Source organism: Xiphophorus maculatus, chromosome 8, assembly GCF_002775205.1.
Source record: "Xiphophorus maculatus strain JP 163 A chromosome 8, X_maculatus-5.0-male, whole genome shotgun sequence".
NCBI classification, from domain to species: Eukaryota; Metazoa; Chordata; class Actinopteri; order Cyprinodontiformes; family Poeciliidae; genus Xiphophorus; species Xiphophorus maculatus.
In genome coordinates this window covers 20,567,500-20,590,246 of record NC_036450.1, presented here as the reverse complement: position 1 = coordinate 20,590,246, position 22,747 = coordinate 20,567,500, and the positions used below count along the sequence as shown (strand labels likewise).

General features: G+C 39.5%; 1 protein-coding gene across 5 annotated transcripts in view; it reads left to right on the top strand.

Moving 5' to 3' along the window:
* The window catches only part of dab2ip (DAB2 interacting protein), a 180,752-nt gene that overhangs the window by 21,107 nt on the left and 136,898 nt on the right, over positions 1 to 22,747 (top strand). Inside the window, exon 1 of one of the 5 annotated variants that reach the window (XM_023337810.1) lies at positions 14,292 to 14,535. The exons of the other annotated variants lie outside the window; for them this stretch is intronic. The gene's annotated coding sequence lies outside the window, so the exon portion shown is untranslated. Of the gene's footprint in view, positions 1 to 14,291; positions 14,536 to 22,747 lie in introns of those variants that run through there. 5 annotated transcript variants of the gene reach the window in all.

Here is a 22,747-nt window from a genome sequence, read left to right as displayed (position 1 = left end):
ATAAAAGATGTTTTGCCTTCATGGCCGACAGGAAGGACTCTGCTGTGCTGCTGATGAAGAATGCAGTTTAGAGAATGAGTCAACAGAGAGCATATTTCCAGGAGGCCATAGTTTCTCTCTGCCAGCGTCTAAGCCACATTGTTTTATGTGCTGGGCCGTCTGCCATGGTAGAGAAGAAGTCCCAGAGAAAAGAGGGAGGTGGGATAGCTGCAGAATAACAGGGTTTTTTATCCGTCCTTTGAGATAAGAGACTTCTCCAAACAGTCAAAGTCAGATAAGTAAGAACCCACTTTTCCACACCTGTAGGCATCAAGGATCCCTGAAAGAAAATGACACGCATCTAATGTCTATCATTTGGACATGGGATTTTGGAGTTAATGTAATAGATCTGCACAAAGAAACTGACAAGCTGGGCAGGGAGAATGTGGTGGTGGCTGCATCATGCTGCGGGGATGGCACACTTCATCCGGGACAGTCGGAATGTGGACAGAGGTCAACTCGGAGCAAACTTGGAAGAAAACGGGACAATGATTCTAATCATACAGCCAGTGGAAATGATCGTCAAGAGTCACGTCAGAGTGATCTTGTTAAAAGTCGAGACTAAATCCAGTTGGGACGCAAAAAAAAAAAAAAAAAAACGCTTTCCATTCACCCTGAGCTTTAATTGTTCTGAAGAAAGAAAAGATCGAGCGATTGCTTCAGTCTCTAGAAAGTTTTGGAGCTGTGGGTTGTTTACCTAAATATATCTAGAAACTAAAGCAAAAATTTTCAAAGCGATTTCATTTTCCTTTCATTTTAAAATGAAATGTATTAATTTATTTTTTGCATCAAAAAGATAAAATGTAAATAAAAAAAAGTCAATGGGGCGTGAATACTTTAACAAGGTAATCTAAATGGAGATGGGTTGGCCATAATTTGATATCATTCGATCACGTCCTCCGGGTTCACCGTTTCTCAAACGGGTATCAATTTTCGCTCTCTCTCTCTCTCACACTTTCTCGCACCACTGCTGCTGTTCGCAACAAACAACCCTGGATTTATCTTTCCGTGTGCATTTTGTTGTCTTATATTACGTATTGCCTTGCACATTTCCCCCCACCCTCCATGCAAAGTAGATGAATTTAGCTGACTGTTTTAGCAACGAACTGTGACTGCATCCATTTCCTGCTTCTGTCAGAAGATTGTGCTGATGCTGGGCATCTTTTGTCACTTTATAGAAACTGCATTACCAAGCTAATTCAGAAGTTTTCTCAAACAAAGTACTGAAAATAGAACATAGATTAAAACATGAGTTAGGATTTGATGCCGGTAACTTGTGTTAGCGGGCAGCATGTTTACTGCCTCTCCTTTTTAGAAACACAGAGAATCGATAACGCAAAGTGTTTTTCCATTTTTGCATTGGTCAAATTGGGTGGGTAACATGTCTGGACTTTCAGTCCTCCAATCTACCGTCAAGGCGCTTCTTCATCTTCATCTTCTTCTTCTTCTTCGTCTTACCAGATGCTGTGAGCTGCAGTATTTGCTGAATGCGGTTTGATTTTGAAAGGAAATGCATTGGAGAGGTTTTTTAAAATTCCCTCGTTAATACGTAAGGCAACATGGAGTATCTCATCATGCGCATTTTTAACAAATTAAGTGGAACTGATAATGAAAACTGATAAAAAAAATTTTTTCCAGATATATGGCCGACTTAAAAAGGGGGCAAAGAGCTTCTGCACATCCAAGTTTTATGGAGCTAGTTAAAGCTGAGAAACCTAAAAACTAAATGCTACCTCCCCTTACTTTCGGCTTACTTTGCGAGAACACTGAGTCCTTGATATATTGAAGGGTGTTGACGGTTTATATCTGACAATTAAGACTTATTTAGGAACTTAAAATGCTCCGTATACCACTCAATCATTGCCAGTGTAGTCATTTGGAAACCTTTTTGGAAATGATGATTCACATGGTGCTCTGAAATCTGAACTAGTGTGAGCGTCCAGATGGGCGACCTGAGAATTAGCCCGGGCCATTGCCATCCAATGCAATCCCGCTTAATTCTCATCTCCCTTCACTGCCACGTCTGAGCTTTCTTCCACTGAAGTGGATTTCTCCGGTTGAATTTGAACCGGGCCAATCAGCGAACAGAACAGGTTGTGAACGACGACGTCACTTTTCGGCACTGTTTTAGAATTACAGTCCGCCTGTAGGTTTTCAGTGGCAGCAGAGGAAGTCGGCGAAGCCTTCCAGTCCGTGTTGGCAACGCTTCCAAATACTGAGTTGACGTTTTGTTTGGGTCGGCACTTCTCTCTTCGCGTCGGAGGGCAGTTGTTTACAGCACAGGCTAGTCCCGGTAAGTTTCATCATGTCAAACTGGTGCGTCGCACACGTCACGGGCGAATGTTGATGAATGGGTCAAATCTAAAACTTCCAGGAAGCAATTGCTTTTACCAAGCTGCCTGAGAATAGAACCCTGGTGAACTTTATGCGTGATTTTTCTTTACTATGATTCATCCTATGAAATGTCACAAAGTAGAGCTTGTCTGCCAGGGAAGATTTGAAAGAAAGTGAAGAGAGGCCATACAGAGAAGCTGTATTTTCAGGTGTGACACATAAAAATTACATAGGAAACCATGTGAGCATTTCGTCAAGGCATCCTTTGAGGACTTTATATTAAACTCACGGTTTCAGCCAGGGATACAGAATACAGTGGTGGAAGACTAGAGATTCTGAAGAGACGTGAAACGGCCACATTTCCAGCGGTTGAAACAGGAGTTGCTTGTGTTGTCCTTTTGAATTTTAATTGTTAAAAAAAATGTGAAGTCACTGTAAGAGTCTTAAACTTACGACTGAATGTCAGAAGGGGCAAGTGGGGGAGTGGTTGGCCATCAGAAAATAATACGTCTTTCTAGCTTGTGTTTTTAGCATCATTGTAGTTTTTTCATCCCTTTTTAAAGCCAGAAAGACTGATTTTTTTTCTTTCTGTTTTACATCAAGGTACAAGATACATTTTATTTAAGTCGGTGTGCAAGCCAGAGATTTGAGCACAGTCATCTACAACATTGAAAAACTGGAGAACGTCGTGTCGTCGTCCTGACAACACCGAGCTGATGCAGTTAACCAAAATGCTACACAACGGTGGGAGCATCATGCTTTGTGGGTTCTTTCCTTTAGCAGGCAGGGGGGGAAAAATGGTCAAAATCCAGATTTAAATTAATCTGAAAATCATATTGACTGCAAAACTTGAAGATTTCTAATCATAATTGAATTTATTTAATTTCCCTTTCTGATCAACATAGGAGTTTTTTTTATTGAACATTTATTCTACATCCAATCTCATAATCTCTAGATTTCCAACGCTGATAGAGATAAATATGTATTAATAGCAAACATTTCATATAGGGGTTTGAATGCTTCTTCAGTGTACTTCCGCAGACTTTCACTTTTGTGTAATATCTTTACAACAGAAGAATAGTTGAATAATCTGTTTCAGTTTTGTTTTGTTTTTTCCTACATCCGGTCAAAAAAATGTCCCAGACTAATTCTGATACATTTGTAACATCAGCTACAGTATCCATAATTATCAGAATAGTCCACAAAGGGAACTCTGGTACCAAACTGTTTTTCTGCAGGATATGCTGAAAACCTCACAACGCATTTCTTTCTTTTTTTTCGCTCTCTCTTTTATTTTTTTGTTAACAAGCAGAACTCCTTTTGTTTGGAATCAAAGTGAAAACATCTTACAGAAACCTGCAGAGATGTGAGGATGTTTCAGAAAGAGAAAAGGACCAAGGAAGGGGGAAAAGAAAAGTTCCACACCGCGGCCCTCATTGTCATGTAAATAGGTCTGCCTGTGTGTGGGTTTTTTTTCTTGTTTTTGTCCTAGATGAGAAAGGTGGAAGGCTTGCTGAAGTAGCAAAGCAGAAGACAGGTGGACATATTTGGTGTGACTGTGTATTTTAACTTGTCAAAGATTCTATTCAGCTGGAGAAGTAAGCCAGCTGGGATACTTGAAGCACTATTATTGGAGACAAGGGGGCCTTTCTCCTCTTTTTTTTTTCAATTTCTTTTTTCAATTTCTTGTTTGAAGTGTTTCTCGCTACACTTTAAAAAACTCCCAGATGTCGTCAACATGAAACTATGGTCTTGTGCTTAAGACTGCTGCGGGGCTTTGTCACAAAGAATACTCAGTTTTCGGGATAAAGGATTTCTTCCTGGTTGCTTTGTCATGTGGTAAAACTTTTGGGTGGCACGCTCGGCGTATATTTAGTAACCGTGCTCTCAGTGTAGAAGTTGTAATCTATTTTACACCAGGCTTTACGGGCAGTTCATCTCAGTTAAAAAGAGCCATTTCTCTCTCTCTATCTCTCTGTGTGAGGGCAACAGCCTGCACAGATGTTTTCTAAATGAAAATTATATATGTTTAGACTCTTTCCAGTTGCAGCCGCGTTCGTGTGCCTCAAACTACAGGATGTGCATGCATGTTTGTGTATAAACTTCATTTTTCACTTAATTTTCTTGGCTTGCCCTAAAAGGTTAAAGAGAAGGCCTGAACAATATACATATGCTGTATATATATATATATTTTTTTAAGTGAGACACTAGGTTGCACACATTTCACTTATTGCACAAGTGAAATGTGTGCGAGGCAGAGTTTGTGCATCTGCAGTCAACGGAAGATTTACTCTTAAAGTAACGCTACTGAGATGATCAAGTTTGCCCACAATATATTAAATATTGCTTACTGGAAAATCTGCTTATGATTGTGTATTTTTATGTAAATTCCAGCCGGGGGAAACGGCAACATATTCTCCATGAGCAGCAGCACTCTGTGTGATATGCAAAATGCTTTAAATCGGCGTTTCCCAATTCCGGTCCTCAGGCCTCCCTGCCCTGCATGTTTTAGGTGTTTCCCTTCTGCTACACACCTGGATTGAATATATGGGTGGTCAACAGGTTTCTGCAGCACTTGATGGTCATGCAATCATTTGAATCAGCTGCTCTGGAATAGAGGCACATCTAAAACATGCAGAGCAGGGAGGCCTGAGGACCGGAATTGGGAAACGCTGCTTTAAATGAATACCATCTGAAAGCTGGTGGCAATTTTCATGACGTAAAAGGAAAAAGGAGGGAAAAGTGATCACTAGAATTAATTTTTTTTACAGAATTCATGTGATAACTTTGCAGCTGAGTCCAAATATACAGTACAGACCAAAAGTTTGGACACACCTTTTAATTCAGTGAGTTTCCTTTATTTTCATGACTATTGACATTGTAGATTCACACTGAAGGCATCAAAACTATGAATAACACATGTGGAAATATGCACTAAACAAAAAAGTGTAAAACAACTGAAAATACCCCTTATATTCTAGTTTCTTCAAAGTAGCAACCTTTTGCTGTGATTACTACTTTGCACACACTCTGCATTTACTTGATGAGCTTCAAGAGGTCGTCACCTGAAATGGTTTTCACTTCATAGGTCAACCTGCCCTGTCAGGTTAATAAGTGGGATTTCTTGCCTTATAAATAGTCATGAAAATAAAGAAAACCCATTGAATTAGAAAGGTGTGTCCAAACTTTTGGTCTGTACTGTAGCTCTAATTGCGGCTTTTTATCTTCAAATAAATATTTCAGAGGGATGAATCTTTTCGTAGTCTTTCTACAATCGGCAGCGGTTTACAAAAACCATCTGTTACTGATTCAATAACCATAGTTGTATTTAATTTTATCAAGAAGAATTTTGAGTCTGGCACGTAATCGCTTTACTTCAAAAATATGGACACGATGCTTCACAGTTTCTGTCACAAATTTAGTGCTGAAAGCCGAGTTCCTGGATTTTCACTATTAGTTTTAATCCATACGCTGGTGCAGGAAAAAAAAAAAAAACATCAGCATGTTTATCAGGTCACCATCTTGCCACCAAGTACTTTAATCTTTTTCGGTGGATTGGGTGGAGATATTTGCGGCTTCGGTCACAAGGAATTATGCACGCAAAATTGAAACTATCTGTTTGCGGTGGCCGCTGAGAGATGAGCACGCTGAGGCACAGAAGGTCGTGATGGTCATGGGAACGCCGAGGCTACGGTGACGCTATGCTAGCAACCAGATGAGCTTCTTGCGTTCCTTTGTTCTTCCATCATCTTCATCAGAAATAGTGGGTTTCGCTTTGATAGCTGTTCAGTTCCTGTGCTACGGTTGTCGGAAATCTGCCGCATGACGTTTAAAAAAAAAAAAAAAGAAAAGAAAATCAGACTTTGTTTTAGTTCCCCAGCAAGCAGCACAGACGCATCACAGATCCACCAGAAAGCATTAACTGTCTGAGTCCTACTGTGCCGGTGTGACATTTTATTTGACTTTGTCTATGAGGAGCGGTTTCCATGTCTTTCTGACTGAAATGAGTGACAATGGTGTAATCATTGATAAAGTGTACACTCATGAAGAGTTAGTAGGCTTTATGAAACTTAAAGTTGGAATGACATGTCTTTATTTTTTTTCCCAACGCAGTATATTTGCCCACATGAGACATTACAAGCTGCTGGTTTGAGTAAAGTTTTGGCATACCAAAGCTGAGTGGTCTAAATTAATATATTATAGTCACTTTAAGAGAATAAAAGAACCTAGAAGCAGATGGCTAATAATTATGATGCTGTAACTTTCTTACAGTCTGATAAAAAAAAAAACTTAATTAAATTACTCCTGTTTTGCTCTCTCTGTCTCTGCACATGTTCGTCTTCACCAAAGCTGGGACTGGATTTCTTAAAGTGATAGTTTGGGTTTTTTGAAGCGAGATTCTGTGAAGTAAATATCCGTAATAGATTCCTTACCTCTAATGCGCGTATTTAATTTCTTTCTGAAATTTTAAAACCAGGAAGGAATCCTCATTGGATATCAACAATCTTCATCAAAGGCGTAGAAAGTGCATCAGTTGACCACATTATAGGAATTGTACAAATTTCCATGAATATGAAAACGAATTCAAATGTTACATTAAATTGAAAATGTTGTGTAATGCAAAGTAGTTTCTTAAAAAAAAAAAAAAAGTAGTTTTGCCTTCGTTTAAATTTTTGTAATAAACAAGACCACAAAATTCCAGTGAATTTGACCAAAAACAAATTTGGCACAGCCACCTATTACACTTTACCAAGTACAGTAAGCAGTTTTGAAGAAATATTGGCCCAAATTCTGCTTTTGCAACTGAGAATACGGAAAACCAAGAAAGAAAAGGAAAGCAATCAACTCGGTACCTTTAGGATTTTGTACGGTTTACCTCTAAGAAGGCAAATATAGAAACAGTATTTGTAACATTTAGATCTACCCTGACTTCCAGATCCCTTTTTTCCACAAAAATCTTTTTGTCAAACTTTGTAGATCTAAGTTAAATAAGGTGTTCTGCAAACCCTTTAAGACTAAGCATCATTAAATTTTCCTAGAAATCTTTGCTTTTTCATAAGCAGAAAATAAGATAATACATTATCATATTATTTGCTTTTTAGGACCAAATATAGTTCCTAGTTTCAAGCGTTTGTTGGAGATGACAAGACAACTCTCAAATTCTTGAAATTTTGCTATAGCTGAACTGGTTTTTGAACTTCTGCTGTTCTTCTCAACACTCGTCACAATAATCAGCACCCCTGGTAAATGATGTATTAATATATCCCATCAATACAGAAAATAACGTGTGATTTCGCTGAAAAGGATGTTTAATATTTCTGTAAGGGTTATTTTCTTACGACACTCTTGATCTGACAAATGAGACTCATCAGTTCTAAATTACTGAATTATGAGAAGATCCAGCTTCCGATCAGCTATCTAGTATTATGTTCCAAAATAAAACCATATATCAAATATTTTTACCCAATAATATCTCCAAAGCATACTTCACTTCATGTCGTCTACGGGATTAGATGTCAACTCCTATAATCTGGTGCTCTGGGCTAAAAAAGTGATTTCTATATTTTAGGGTTCAGGAAATCTTCTATTTAAGTGATGAAGGAGTGCACAGTGCGTGTAAAGGGGCGTGGCCTCAAGTAAGCAGTGTTCTGTGTTCATGTTGTCATGAAATAGTACAGATGCACTCAAGTGTACTTTCATGAAATCTGGTCGCTGAAATCTGTGGTATTCATCAGAATACCACATAACTGTGACGACAAACCAGGCCAGACGAGGTTTTCTTGCTACCACACACTCAAAAAAGTAAAAAAATAAATCAAATCTATACTTTGGTTGCCATCTTTTGCGACTAGCACTGTATCATCAGTAAACTTTAGATTTGCTTATTTGCTATTTATTGACGTCTTCTGACGACACGTGAAAAGTGTTTAAGATCCACATTGGTTGCCGACACGTGAAAAGTTTATTAAACACTTAAAACTAGTCTGGTGATGGGGGGGTTAGAGGGGTTGGGGGTGGGAGAGGATATAAATAACGCTGCAGAGGCAGAGTTAAGCAGTAACCTCAGGGAGCTGTCTTGTGGCCAGCGGCGGCGGTGGCACAGCTCCATTTGGCCCCATTTGTTAGAAAGCCTCCCTGATGGGAGACCGTCAGTCACTGTGAAGACCCGCTGTGGAGCAAAAACAGAAGAGATGTAAAAAAAATAAAATAAAAAAAAGAAGCATCTGTTACAACATAATATCTTGCTCTAAAAACTGGAATCCACATGAGTCTTCTGGTGGAGATGTTGTAGATACTAAACATGTTTACATGGTAACCTAACGTGTGCGTGCATTTAGCGGTTTCTGTCCACGTCGTTCAGTGGCGAACAACACAGCAGCGGGCTCGTTCGCCACCGTTCGTGTTGCGGCAGTGATTTTCGTGTCCCTGTAAATCTTCCTTTAATTTGCTCTTCTCACACGGAGCGGCGAAAACCAGGAAGCTGAGGGTGGCTAATCGTATTCTAATAAGTAGGAGGCAAGAACCAGAAGAAAATCAGATTTTAATCAGTGTTTTGTTTACCCTTCCGTCTTGTTTGTGTGGCTTATCCAGTCACAGATCTGCCATAATCCTCTGGTATTTATTTCACTGCCAGAGTTGGTGGGAAAATACAGTAATCTGAGCCTGAAATTAGGGCTTTGTGGCAGTAGCAACATAAATGCAAGATGGAGTGCTGCTTAGAAAAGAACTTGGTTGGTTGTACGAGTTGTATTTGGACAGAAGCTTTTAAATTGAATATTAAAACCAGGTTTCCCTGGCAACATATGAACAGTTTGACGGACAAATGCAACTTCCTGGAACAAACGTAAATATACTTGGAAAAAAAAAGAAGAAGTTTTTGGAAAATGTTACGCACGTAAAAGCAATCCAGATTAAAATTCTTAAAATAATTCTACACATGGCATATTTGTGTTCAACCAAGAAGGTTGTTTCTGATGGTAAATGAGGCTGTCATCGCTAAACAATGATAAAACAGTGTAGCCAATTCAAGTCATGTCACTTTATTTACAAAGAACCACCAGTTTAGGCTACTTTTGATTTATAAAAGCATCAACTTAGGCAGATTTTTAAAGTCAGTGAACACAAATGGGTTTTAGATGCATCAATTACAGTGGAACCTCTGTATTTGCAAAGGCTAAGGACCACAGTCGCCCTATATAAACACCTATGGCTGCCTACTCTAACCACCAAATAGGCATTAATATCAACAGTGGAAGCCATTATAGCACTGCCACAAGTGTTACATCTCTATATTCTAGACTCATGGTGGTAGAGCCAATCAGCGCCTAGGAAAATGAATGGTTCTCACTATGCTGTCTGCTTTGCAAATGCTAGCCAAAAACATGTCAATTAACACCATACCTATGAATTTTTGTTTCCCAATCTGCATTTTATTTAAAGTCTTAAAAAATCCATGAAAGAGCAACCTTTCTGCTAATAATTTGGAGTAACATTCCACAGAAAAATGAGTAAATAGGTGAATTAGGCAGTAAGCTAGGTGAATAAAGCTGATTCAAATTGCGAGCTTGCGGTTGCAATGCGACAAGATGCGGATGAAGTTCCATGGGCATGAACACTTTCACACAGAGCTGAAAATTTGTCACTTGGCTGATGGTAAAGGATGTCGGAGACCACATGGAAAATGAGAAAGAAATGAAATGTGATAGAAGTCCTTGAGACTTTCATTCCACTCGTCTTGTATTATGAGTGACTGCAGTTCCTGCAGGACACCTCTACTATAGACTTTTCCCGACTTGAATTCCAGTTGGAATCCGTCCACAAAAAGTCACTGGAATGGTAGCAACCTTACCCCCAAGTGCCCCGCAGACAATTCCCTTTGTCTCCAAAATGGTAAATGTAAGTATTCCTCACTGCCCTGTGCCCCTCTGTGTGTCTGGCAAAAGTAAGGGAGACACTGCGATTTAAGTTGGATCTGCTTTATGTGATAATTTTTCTCTGATTCAGCATTCCAAGGCCCGGAGGGTCATTTCCTTATGCATTACATTCACTTCCAGCAGAGACCTTTTGAATGTTGTTTGCTGGGTTCGTTGTAGATTCAAATTAGCCTCGATTTACTTTTGTTTTCTCGAGTTTTACCGTGATTCTCCTGCCTCTGTCGCTTGTGTTCCCATGTAACCCGCCTTTCACAAGCAGGTAACAAAAAATAAATAAAAAATAGCAAATGAATAGACTAAACAAGCACAACTTAAAATGTAGTTGTCACCATCCTTTCTCCATACTTTTCACACGTTCTCCGGCACAAACACACAGAAACCGACTCGGGAACATAAACAGAGCGACAGCGGATGAGGGATTAGGGAGGCAGAAAGGAGGACAAACAAAGAAGGAGATAAAAGAAGAGGTGTGTCCGAGTTGTCAGTAGGAGTGAACTGCGGCGCTTCACTTTGTCGTCCCTTTGTAACTCTATAGCCCACATACCAAAGTCATTGCTCACTTGAGCTTCTTCTTCTGTCTTTCTCATCTTCTGATCTTACAATCCCTCTCTTTTTATTCTGTTTTCAGTTGTGAATTATTTGTTGAAATTCAGACCAGCCAACGTCCTTCTATACCACCTGCGTTAACTTAAATTGATGTGCTATGAAATACAGGTCAGGCTTTCCACACCTGTGGACGTCTGTGCTCACCACAGAGGATTTTAGATAGGAAGATCTTCTAAGCTTATTTTGAAGTCATTTCGAAGTCAATTTATTCATTTTCTGTATCCGTCTGCTGCATAAAGAAGACGTTTTTCTCAGCTGTCATTGGCTGAGTAGCAGTTTACCCAGTGGACATACCACAGAGTATGTCCACAGAGAGTCAGAGTCTCAGTTGGTAGTCAGAAACCTCATCAGGATTATGTTTCTGATGCTGATCTGGTTCCTTTGAGTGTCAAAATAAATATGATATTGTACTACTGCCTATATATTCCAATGATAATACTACATTTCATCAGTTTTATAGGCAATATCTCTTTTTTTGTGTGTGTGCCAGTAACAGATTTTCCCCCAACTCGGTCAAATGCACAAGACATTCTTAATACTGCTGCTCCAATAGAGGGTTACTTAGGTTATTAAAGCTGATGTGGTGTTCTGACGTCATGTCACCCTCTTCATTTGATTATTTAGAACTACACACAGTCATATTCTTTAAAATGGAAGATATGTCTTGTTTTTTATTCTTTTTTTATTGGTCTGATGCAGTATGCTAGTTTTAAATGTCATGTTTTTAAGTGGAAGAATCATAGTAAATATCTAAGTAATGTGCTTCACGTAGTTATAAAGCTCCGAAAATAAATGGGGTTTTCAATAATAATAATAATGTTTCATTTATTTATTTATTGTGTATGTAAATACTTTTTAACATACCATTTTTGGATAAACTACAAAAAAACTTTTTCCGTAAGCCTTGCTGCGGCTGAAAAAGTCAGGGAATCTAATACTGACCATTTAAAAATTCCTCAATCTGATTCTTGCGATTGGATTGGAAAGTTTCCACCTCAGATTTACACACGTTCAATCTCCAATTCTGATCAACTTCAAAGTTGTTGTTTTTTTTGCTTTTACTGTGTGGTCATGTGTTTAAAAATAAACAGCAATGAAAAAAGCAGACAACTGAGCAATTTTGTGCTGGAAAAGTTTAAAGTTCACTGCAGTACAAATCCGTTACCACAACTCGGCAGCAAGTCAGCAGGATTCAGTGGATAAATCGTCATATTTGTCTCGCCTTAAACAGTGCAGCAGATGTTATCAGCACCAAAACTTACGACTGTCGCTCCTTGTGTTTTTCAATTATGTTTCAGTTTATGGAAAAATGCTCAGGATAAAGCCTCCTGTCCGATTGTGAGGAAGTGCGGGCAAAATTTGTGATAAGCAATATATATGCTAAACTTGTATAGCATTCAGCAGTACCCAGTAGGCCCAATTATCTTCCTAGATTTCATTCTAGGTGACTGATACTTTTTTTTTTTTTTTTACATTGAAACCGGCAAAAAGTACCTTTATATGTTTCAAAAATGCATGAAAATAAATGGAAGTATTCCTCTGAAATATTTACAGCAATTACATGAACATACCGCGATGTGTGCTTCAGCTCTGTTTTCTAGTTAGCTAGAGATCTTTTAACATCCTTGCCATCTTTCTCTCTGTGTGCAGAGGCAGAAGACACATGGGTCCTCATCCAACCCTGATAATCATAGTTTGAGTTGCTTTTAATTTTTTAAAAGTGGATCATTTTTTGAAATGGGCAGTAGTCATATCGTATAAAGAGTTTTTAGGTTGTTGAAGGGTTGACAGTTAGTTAGATCAATGGCCATTTGCAATTTAGAAGATGTCTATGTGTTTGGGTCAGGATGACTGTATGACCAGCTTATTGTGCATTTTATCTGGATATTTTCCAAACAATTATGAGATCCGGAAAAATCCCAGTGACTATCACTTAAGGTTTGTAAAAACAGATGATTGGCCAAGTCTTATTGGCCATTTCCATGTTATTCTGTCTTTCAACTTGCAATGTTGTTACGGCAAAACATCCCTATTTGAGGAGTGTGTGGCTGTCAGTAAAATAGTCAGGAAAATATGTGAACAGCAGGAGGAGGTGTGCGTGGATGGAGGCGGGAGTCGGGGGGCTTGTGGGAGGTGATCTGTCGACACTTTTGCGGACAAATGCCTTGCTTGACAAATGTCTGAAAAGAGCAGAAACATGAGAGGACGCTTCTTTAACAAGAGGGGGGGAGTGAACTGGGAGACGATAAGGAAGCACATCTCAACACATGTTTTTTTTTTACTATTTCACATGCAACCTGCTCAGTTTGTGCACTGCTTTCTGTTGTGATCTAAAATGCATGTAAATGCAGCTTGGTTATGTTCGCGGAGCACAGTGAATTTTACACAGGCCTTTGTATGTCTATTATGAACCTACACTGCAAAAATGCAAAATGTTACTCGGTGATTTTGGTCAACCTTCTAGTGCAAATATCATAGCAGAAATACTGCAAAACTAACAAGTAACTTTTCAACACAACATAAAAGCTTATTTTGAGCCAGATTTTCCCTTAATATTGATTAATAAGAGCTAGTTATGAGTGGGGAAAAAAAATCTGCTAGTGGAACTTGTACTTTTTTTTGTGTGTCTTATTTCAAGTGTATTTGGACTAGAAACACGACCAAAAACACTTTGGTAATGTTTTTGTGTTTTTGCAGTGTGAAAATGAGCAATTACAAGAGTAATTCATTCGACAAAGATGATCAAAGACTTATTAAAGAAGAAGAAGCTCCATGTCATCCCCATCACTTCTGTAGAAAAGTAGCCAACATGACCAGCAAACTCCAGCTAATGCTTTAAAGCTGCAGTTGAGTAGAGAGGCCCTGGCCTGGCCCCGCGGTTTTCGGTCAGCCGCAGCCAGGCTCCTGATTGGTTAGAAGTGAAGTATAGGAATTCAGCCTAAACTCCACCCCTCCGTCCTCCTCCTCCTCTTCCTCCCAGTCGCTGATGTACGACGGCATTCCCTGAGCGTACACACACATGTCTCACTCGCCTTTCCCTTTGAGAGAGAGAGAGAAAGAGAAAGGGGGGTGTACAGCGGGGAGTTTCAGACATTTGAAGACAGAGAGACTCAGACAGGAGACAAAGAGAGGACTCTCTGGATTTCTTTTGGTGTGTGTCTTTTCATTTGTGTGTGTCTGGGAGAGAGAGAGAGAGAGATAGAAGAGGAGAATTTCTCTCTCTTTTTCTTAGTGATTCTGAGAAGGGGGAGGATCTGAACACTGCTAAGAGTCAGTACCCCTGCAGGAGTCCACAAGACCATACACTCCACACACACACACACACACACACACACACACACACACACACACACACACACACACACACACACACACACACACACGCACACACCCACACACACACACCCGCCTACTGGAAAAGCACACACTTCTCCAGTTCATCTACAGCTTCTGTAGCCTGGCTGAATCACAGCAAGAAATCAGGACCCTGGAAGAGGGGAGGAGAATAATTCGGACTTACTACTTGTTGCGCTCTGCTTTTTTTTTTTTTTTTTTTTGGGGTGGATTGTATTGAGGATGATTTTCTTTCTGCTCTCTCAACGACTGTGGGACCTTGTCTGAGGTGAGCCCTTCACTCTGCTCTGTAATTTTTTTTTCTTTTCTGCCTCTCTCTCTCTTCTTTCGTAGCCCAACGAGTCGGTGAGACGAAGGTATGCACTAGTCACAGCTTTTTTTTGCTTTTAGGTTTTTCCTGTCTCGAGGATCGGAAAGAGCCTTACAGACATTATAGCACTGATCTGTCAGAGAAAGCAGCAGGTTGGAAAGGAGACGTGTCTCCCATGAGGAGAAGATACAAAGAGCTGTAACATGCGATTTTTGAAGAAGAAAAAAAGTTATAAATTCATATCATAAATGCACATTCCTGATGTTTTTGGGGTTTTTTCCCCTCCATGTATGTTTGTGGGAAAGGCAGAGGCAGTGTTTAAGTGCTTCGGTGGTGTGTAGTCTTCATTTATCAGCTTCGGCATGATTATAGTGTCCTTGCAGATAGCAATTCAGTTGAGTGTGCAGCCCCATAGTAACTCCGCCACCAACATGTGTTTACATGCTGCAGCTTATTACCTACTCTCTGGAGGGATTGGATTGTGTCAGCAGTTAGGAAAGTTATTTCTGTGGAGGTAAATATTGGTGCTTACAGTCTACTTAAACTGCAGTGTGTTGTGATTTATTTTGTCTTGCATCCAAACGGGGCCCAGGCATGACATTTTCTGAACTGTATGATTTCTAGAAGCTCAAATATTATATATATATATATATATATATATATATATATATATATATATATATATATATATATATGTATTTTTTTCTCTTATTTAAGTAACGGTGCAGGGCTTTGTGTCCGGAGAACCAGGGTGGACATTGTTGTCCTATTATTAGCGCAATCCGGGGCCGGCCGGCAGCTGTGGGGAAGGAAGTAGACTCAGAGCAGCCAGATGAGAGGGATTAGTGGGAATGCAGTTCACGGTCCGACTACCGGACTGGCGTTCTCCTCGCCGGAGGAGACGACGAGTGTGTCCAGGCAGCAGGGATGGGATCCGTGTGGCTCGTGAGCAGGACGGGATGAGGTTGGAGGTTAGCAGCGGTCCGGACAAGACGCTCTGTTGTTGTTGCGGATAGCAGCTGTTGTTTGGCTGCAGGATGACCTGGTTGCTGATTTGTGTGGGCAGCTGGGGCTAAGAAGAAGTTTGCTGCTTTAAGGCCTTTGATTTAGTCTCGGCGTGTCCTTGGGACGGACACCTGAACCTCTCTTTGCCCCAAATGTGTGCATAAACAGAGTGGAAATGCCATGTCTGAGAAGAAGCACTCGTACAAAACAATCAGCAAAGTTTGCTGATTGAATTTCACAGCTTACAGTGCCTTGTAAATGTACTTAAAACTCTTAAACTTATCTAAATTTTTTCATGTTTCAACCCTGAACTTTAATGCATTTTACTCTGAATTTATATAGAAAATGAACAAAAGGTTGCACATATTGCTAAAATACATGGTTGTCAAACATATCTTTGAATAAGAATTCAAAATAACATGTATTTGTATTGCCAAATTAATACTTTGTGAACTTGTGCGCATCTTTACTTTCAGGATTGCCCTGTATCCATCTATTTTCTCATCATACTTTCTTGCCAAAAAATCCCCACAGTATAATGCTACCACCGCTATGCTTTGCTATAACGATTGTTTGTTTAGCGTAATAAAACTGCTAGTTTGTTCATGAGACTTAGCATTTCCTTGTACACCAAAAAGTTAAAACTTTCTCATGTGATTAGAAGTGCAAATAGGATTTCTTACCATATGTGGAACTCTCAACTATTGGTTGCAAATTCAGTTACCTATTTCTTTTGAATGTAATATATAAATACAGTAATAATTCAAAATAAGGGTTAATAGATGGCCCTGTACAAGACAAATTCAAAAAGTATATAATCAGTCCGAACATAGACGGATTCAAAGCTACATACATTTAAAAATGATCTTCGTTCTGAAACAATGCAGAATACTGATTACTATGCCAGTTATTAAAAAGTTTATTTTTAAGAAAACTCAACCTGTTGCACTGATCCTCTGATATTCCAGAAAACATTTCCACCATCCTGTTAACAGATTCTTCACCCTTAGCTGTGGCTCTCTGCAGCTCCTCCAGAGTTACCATAAGCTAATATGGATGCTATTGATCCCTTTCCAAACCTGTCATTTATTTCAAAAGGACATCCATGTTTTTGTAGGTTCCTATATGCCCGAGAAATGCATGACACTGCCCCTTTAAGTGTTTTGCTGCAGGAAGGACTGGTGCACTTCACAAAATACGTAGATGGCATCAGGAGGAAAAGTTGTGGAAGTATTGAATCAACATCCTAAGATGTCAGCCAGGAAGTTGAAGCTAGAAAACAAAGTGACAAATTTGTTACTCGGTGGGTTTAAGGCGACAAATCATTCTGGCTTTTAGCCAGTGGAAATAGTTTTGGCAGCCCTGACACAAAACAGGACAAATTTCGTTTCATTTAATCTTAAACAGATTGTGTCTTTTGATACATTGTATGTAATTGCACCTGGTTTCAATTGTTATCATTATGTTTCACATACTTATTTCTGAAACACATTTCTTATACTATTGTGTTCCGTCTCTAGATGGTTACATAAAAAAAAAAAACTTGTTTCACCTTGTTTTGCCAATTAACGGGGAACGCGGTGCGTGAAAAAGCGTAGAACAAAAAAACAATCCATCAACTATCCCAAACTGCTGCTAAAGGAAATGAAACAATTAAAAAGCAATTACAAGTTTGGATTTTTTTCCCTTTTTTTGTCGGTTGACTCTTTTGTGCTTTAATTGTTACCCGAGTGGTCGCATTCATTGTGAACGGCAGCTTGTTGATTTGTGCTTGTAAATTTTAGATGCGGGGAAACCTGATAAAAAACGCGAGCTGAAATGGACTGTCATTGAGGCCACTTGCTTCGTTTTTGTAACACCTTTATCTTGCGCTCCCCAGCCACTGGAAGCCGACTAAGTGTTCTTAAGCAGAGAAAGTGGAACGACTTCCTTGCAGATTGTGAATGCTTTGTGATTGACTGGTGTGATAAACTCTTGCCCCACCGGCTTAAGTGATAATAAAATCCCGGTATTACTTACAAAACACTGCTATCTCTCCATCTCCGTCCCCACAAGCCTCCGTTGTGCACTCTTGTGAAATACGCCTGCAGTGCTGACAGAAAGTTCTGCAAGCAATGCACGGGCTTTGTTGCATAGTTAGCTCAGCTCGGTTACGTCGAGTGCAGCAGGAAATTTGTTTATTTAGCTGATCAAAAAAAGCGGGATTGTGAAACCACCATGACAAGATTCCTTTTCAGTATTGAGAAAGACTTTATCTCTCTCGTCTTGAATGTACTTGTGAAATCTATTGTTTCACTTCACCTCCACGTTTTTGTCATTGTTTCATCGGTTTTGTTGGAACTTCCATCCAATCCGTTATCTCCATCTTATCCGGGGTCAGGTCACGTGTGCAGTGAGACCCAGACGTCTCTCTCCCCAGCCACTTGGGTCAGCTCCTCTGGGGGAATCCCAAGGCGTCCGCAGGCTAGCCGAGAAACATAGTCACCTCACCTCTTGATGTGGAGAAGCAGTGACTTCTGGGTGACTTAAAATCTGACCTGAAATACAAATAAAACATGTTATTTATAGAATGAAGGCACTTGTATTTGAGTATATATCCAGGTACTGTCCACGCAAACACTCTTGTGTTTCTCTGACAGCATCTGCTGTAATTTTCCCCTTTCACTCATATAATCCCAGCTCCTGCCCGCCCCTGTCGTACCCCAGCTCTCTGTGAAATGGCTATGTAATTACACAGTCAGGAATCACAAACACCAGAAGACATTTTTTGACAGCAGTGCACAGAATTGGATCCGGTATCTACAGCACTTTAGGTGGGGGGATGCAGAGAGGGTGTTAAGAGGATAGAAGACATTAAACAGGTTTGGCAAGATGTACATCAGGACTCTGTGTTCTGTGTGACAGTTTTTGGGTGCTCTCCTGAGTTAGTCTTGATTTGCATTTGCTATTGTCAGTGTTTCCTATCTTAACATATAAGCATATTCAAAAACATGTTACATGGATATAAATGTAAAGAAGGAAAGGGAGATATCAAATACTGTCATGTCTTTAAAGTTTTTTTTAACTTTAAAATATTTTAAGTTCCTTGAGAGAGAGACAATTTAAAATCCATTGCATGTACTTCTATCACTTTGAATTAACAACATATTTTGAATCTTGATAGTTCCAGTTTTCATTGGTGTGGTTGGATTGAGAAGTGCAAGTACAACACTTTGGCAGTGACATCAAACTCTTGTTTCATTTTATACCATTTTTTCTTAATTTCCAACTAACCATCAAAGTATGAAATGTCATTGCTGGATGGGAGCCCTATGTGGTCAGATTTTAGAGGCATTAAAAGGTCATGCCGTCAGTCTCTGTTTCAGTTTCAAGCATCCTACACGTAACGCTAATGGAAAACAAACTTTTTTATATATAATACTGAGATTTTCTTTCTTTTTTTTTTTTTTTTTACAGTGGTTGAAGTGCACCGCACAGTTGTAGATAAAATATGAAGTTTACTTTTTCATAGTTTCACAGTAACATGAGGCTTGCACAGAAGGCAACATCTGCAGTAGCCTGAGGTGTCTTACTTTACTAACATTCTAACGTTTACAGCTTTTGCAATTTGCTTTTCAAACATTATTATCTGTGTCTGCAAGGGAGCGTCACAGCGGACACATCGCATACTTGATTGTTACTTCAGTCGGACATCTCATTGTTTTCTGCCCTGATAAAAGCTGATGAAATGCCTGACACAGTATAGGGATGAATTTATCTTCAGGGTTTGTCATTGTTTAAGAATACTTACAAACAATATGTCGGTGGTTATTTTGGCTGATCCTCATAGTAAGAGGAAAACACCCCCTGATCCTTCCAACTCAGTTTTATTCGGAAGGTATTACAAAGTGGAAGCCACACACTAACAATATGTGTGAGTAATACCTTTTAGATCTAAAACACATTGTGGGATGGAGTTCATCTTCCAAACTAAAACTGAGCTGCCAATGTGTATTAATTAGTATTTGAACTTTTTCCCTTCGTAACTGCATTCAGGTGTTTCTACAGAGGAAATAAAAGCACTTCAAAGCTCTCTCTTTATAATAAGACCACAAATACACTGTGAAATATAGCTTCTCATTAATAATGCAGGTGCAATCCATATGCGGTTGATGGGGGCGAATACCCTTCAAAGCAGATTTTTTGCATTGAACGAGTTGACAAACGCTCCCTCTATAACCGCGGTCAGGTGGGCGCGTGGGCTCGCCGTGCATCTGGTCGTATTCATGCAGGCTTAGAAGCGCACTGAGCGCATTGCTGTGTCAGCAAACACGCTCTGCTGAACCCACCGTGCCGCGCACAGAAGTTGACACGGCCGAATGCCAGAGCATCCCATATTGGCAGCATTAGCAATGACTCAAAAGTCATGACAAGAGACTTCTGGTATTTTTTTGGATGTTGAGGATTCCAGTTCAGTACAAAGAATCATTCTCTCCTATTTGAGAATGTGTGAGAAACACGGATTGGAAATCAACGTTCCCTTAAAAGTCGTTTGAGTTTTTCTGAAATTGTGTGAACTTGCGTTTTTTTTTTTTGTTTGTTTACATTTTTGGAGTGACAAAGTGTTTGTTCATGAGGATGTGGACCACCCACTGAGTTTTCAGTATATCTATTGATAGTAAGAGAAGAAAGCTGGGATAACATGTTTTGAAATGATCTTCTCCTGCTGCACCAAATGTTTTTGTTTTTGTAAAAAAAAAAAAAAAAGTAATAAAAAGACAAAAAAAAACCATCTGGGGAAATGTGAGGGGAAACTGGAAAGGATCACGCAGTAATAATAGCATGAGCTTAGATGAAGTATTTGTGTAAGAGTTTCAACCAGTCGGACTGACAAACTCCTTCAAGTGCATTCGTAGAACACGAGCTGCCTTTCTAAAAACTCTTGGTGTTAAAACACGTCGACTTTGGTTCTACTTTGTTGAAATTCTCCAAAAGAACAGGCAGCAGCAAGAAAATAGGGCCCCACTTCCAGTCTGATGTAAATGTCTACCACAATATACTGAGGAGGAAACAAGCTTGACTGATTTTGTTTTCTGAGAATCCGGCTCTTCCTGTGTCTCCAGTGACATCATCAGCTCATCGTCAAAAATAAATAAAGTATGGTGACTGTGAGAGCAAAATTAAAATAGTTAAGATGCAAAACTTTCACAAGACTTTTTTTTTTTGACATTTCAGTGTTTTGTTTGAAATATTTTTATATTTCTTGAATGTAAGACAATTGATAGTTTTTGGATGTGTCACAGAAAGTTTGTGTTTGTCGTTCTGATGGCATGCACAGAAAATAAATTGTCAAGACAAATTGCTGACTAATTTAACATCCTCATTTTTTGGGGAAGGTGAAGATGATATTCATCTTATATTTGTATGAGAGAAACTATCTTGATCTGGAAATACTTTTGCCACTTTACTGAAAAGCACTTTTTTTTTATTACAGATGGATGACTTTACTTCAAAGGGGAAAAATATTCTCTTACCCTATGTAGATTTTGCATTACGTAGACCGTAGGTTTATCACAGACACACACCGAGGGAGGAATCATGTAGGTGATGTCAGAAGGTAACTCGCATGCTGAGGCAAAACAGGAAAGAGGGGAAAATGAACTCCACTCCCAACGGCTCCCCTTTCCCTCCAGCTTACCTCGTTTCCTGCCACATACCTCTCCACATCCCATTTCTAAAACCGACACACACACACTCCGACACATTCCAACAAGCCCGGCCCACAACTATTTTAATCACACTCTTGCTGCCCTTTCTTTAGTTTGCGTAATTCAAATAAAGACTAAAAGTGTAGCTCAAACGGGTCGCCGGGTTAAGGATTTCAGCTTTTCGACTGCAACAACTGTGTCTGTACAACCGAAGGAGTCTGCGCTGTCCCAGTTAGTCGAACTCCTCCTGTGTCCTGCCCTCGATCCCTCTTAATAGCAACACACAAACACTAACTCTGCTTAGATGAAAGTAGAGTCGTTTGATGGTGTCAATGATGCTTTTAAGCAGCAACAAGGATCAAGGGTATGTGTTAGACGGCTGCAGCTTAATTGCTTGCCTCCGTTATGTTTCTTCTTCCTCGTCTTCACATTTGATTATGTATCCGTCTTCCTTTATGCGTCCATGTTGGTGCTTGTTAGCAGATTTCACTGGCCGGCGGTGCCGAGGCAGAAAGCGTCAGAAAGCCAAAACCTTCCTGCCAAGAAAATTAAGACTCCTCTTGTCAATCCACTTCACTTGCTCCTGTTGGGGTCCCCAAACTAATCATTTGTCTCCAATTTAAGAGCACCATGCTGCTCTCTAATCTTGTTTTCTAAAAAACACGAGCACAAATTTAGGGTGAGATCAACTGCAACGGTGCCGGAGAGGAATTGAATCTGGGTTGCCAGGATGGATATTTAAGCCAGCGGTTCCTGAGCCAACACTTCCTGCTTTTCATTTCACAGCGCATTATATTTGTCCGATACGAAAGTATGAATCCACTCATTTAGAGTTCTTGATGTCAAAGTTGTCGAATCTGTAAAATGTTTTGTGATTATACTTTTGCACTCCTTTTACAATTCCCCTGGAAAGATAGAATTCAACAGTATTTTAGGCGAGAGCACAATAAAGTGGTTAAAAATTAGGAAGAGTTTTAATTTTTTTTGGTCACAATTTTATTAAAATAAGAGTTTTACTGACCTACATTTAGGTCAGCTGATGAGCTGATCTAAAAGGTATTACTCACACATATTGTTAGTGTGTGGCTTCCACTTTGTAATACCTTCCGAATAAAACTGAGTTGGAAGGATCAGGGGGTGTTTTATTTATAACAACGAACACAGCTTGTGGCTTAATTTTGAGACATTGGTTCAAGGCAAGATCATCACAAAAGCCTTATTCACTGAAATGCATCTATTTTCTTGTGAAATCTGGGGTACAATACTGTGCAAAAGTTATGCTGCAATATATATTTTTGCTTCCTGTAAGCCAGACGTTTTTGTATTCAGCAATCCCTAAGGATTGACTTTTTCATTAAGTGATTTTTGCCAAAACTCAGTGAGTAAATCAGAAACTATCTGACACACAGCTGACAAATTTGCCGGTTTCTCTATTTAAAGGGATACATAATTTACATAAAGGAATAATAATTTGCACA